General features: G+C 42.8%; 1 pseudogene across 1 annotated transcript in view; it reads right to left on the reverse strand.

The window, feature by feature from the left end:
* LOC119590491 overlaps positions 1-1,686 on the reverse strand; it is a 4,025-nt pseudogene that overhangs the window by 1,105 nt on the left and 1,234 nt on the right. The window contains exons 2-4 of the transcript XR_005230265.1: positions 914-1,669; positions 616-674; positions 140-396 (exon numbers count right to left, since the gene is read on the reverse strand). The product of XR_005230265.1 is annotated as a hemocyanin C chain-like (transcript). The remainder of the gene's footprint in view (positions 1-139; positions 397-615; positions 675-913; positions 1,670-1,686) is intronic.

Genomic DNA, 1,686 nt, shown 5'->3' on the forward strand with positions numbered 1-1,686 from the left:
AAAAACTTTCGATACACAAATACACTTGTGGTCATATATCAAATATACTGCTAACTGACTTTAGGTTTAGCAAGTGAAAGGTTCACCAAGTATATTGAATCATTACGAATAACAATAAAAAGTAAAGGAAGAGTACTTACATCTTAACCCATAACTTGTCCAATTCAATAGCATTCCAACGGCCTTCGTCGAGGGATGAATCAATACCATTGTTTTATCAAGGTGAGCCAGCGAAACGCGAACGGGCAGCTTAGACACTTCCTCGCCATTGTTATTGATTAACATCAATCTTGATTTTAAATCTTGTGATTTCAGCGAGGCCACATAAGTAGAAATGTCCTAACATCTGCAATCTGTTCAGTGTCATCACGGCGTTAATGAGATTGTATTCAAGTCCTCAAAGTAGGTCTCTAGTCGCCTGCATTGCCACTTTGTCTACACTTACACCGGCCAAATGTCATTCTTCCACGTTGTATGGAGGGAGACTGTCCTTATGTTCCTTGAATGTTTCCATGGTATTTATATGCACCTAAAGAGCTAGGATCACGGGTGGCTATTTCAAGTGTTCTCAATGCACACACCAGGGGGTACAAGTCATATTTTCCATGGAATCACTCTGTCGACCAAGTACTGTGAGCAGTATTGTGCAGGCTTCCATATACTGCACATTAGGGCTGTACAAAGATGATTCAATACCATCCCAAACCGTCAATGCCACGCTCATTCATGATATCAATATGAATTACCAAGCCCTGTCGACGATATAACCATGGGCAATAGCATCACGAATCCGCTCCTCTACAATAAGCAAGTGCTCGAATGCGAGCAACACCATTCCACATCCTCGAAGTCTACATTTATCAGACAGAGGGGAACTGACCCTCCATATTGTATGTGTGTGGGGGAGCAAAACCTTGTTACGATGGCCTTCTCCCAGTGAAGTTTCGTCGCCGGGATCAAAATCCAAATATTGGAGAGGACGTTCAGCATCAAAACGAACGTAGTTGATGATGTTACCAGAAGAAATTCTCGTCCTTTGCGATCCAGATGATGCTGTATTTGTCCCTGCCACCAGAATGGGAATTCCATATGCCAGGTGACGGATGAGTGTTCATTCCAATGTCCTCATCCAAATAGGCTACTCTTGTTCAGGATTCTATCTTAGTTCCGTGAAGCTAGACTTTAATTACCAGGTTTTTTGTGTTGCTTGCACGATAAGCTGCCTTAATGACTTCGCTGTTGGTGAAAGAGATGTGGCGTGCCTTCATAGAGTGGAGGAAAAGTACAACGTGTTCAGCAGAGATGAGTGGATGACCTCCACATACAAGGCATAAACAAATTCTCCCTCATTCATAATTTGGTGGGGGAAGTAGGCAGCATTACTGACCAAGCATCCCAATCCTTGCATGATGAGAACTCAAAAAGCTATAGTGCTTTCTTCGCGTTGTATAGGATTGAAGAGAGAGAACGCATGCTATTGTTGCAGAGCCTATTATCCTTAAGGTCCTCTCACAAGTTTCTGTATTGCTTCCCTCCGTCACTGAATGGGATAAATCGGCCTCTGGGTCAAAGGAATCAGCTTTGCCTTTAAGATTAGAGTCACGGATATCCCCGTAGATCTTATGAAGCAGGAAGTTCACGTCATGTTGCTTCTGTGCATCAGACGCACCTAGTAAAAGTGAAAAT

The sequence above is a fragment of the Penaeus monodon genome, chromosome 27 (assembly GCF_015228065.2).
Source record: "Penaeus monodon isolate SGIC_2016 chromosome 27, NSTDA_Pmon_1, whole genome shotgun sequence".
Taxonomy (NCBI): Eukaryota; Metazoa; Arthropoda; class Malacostraca; order Decapoda; family Penaeidae; genus Penaeus; species Penaeus monodon.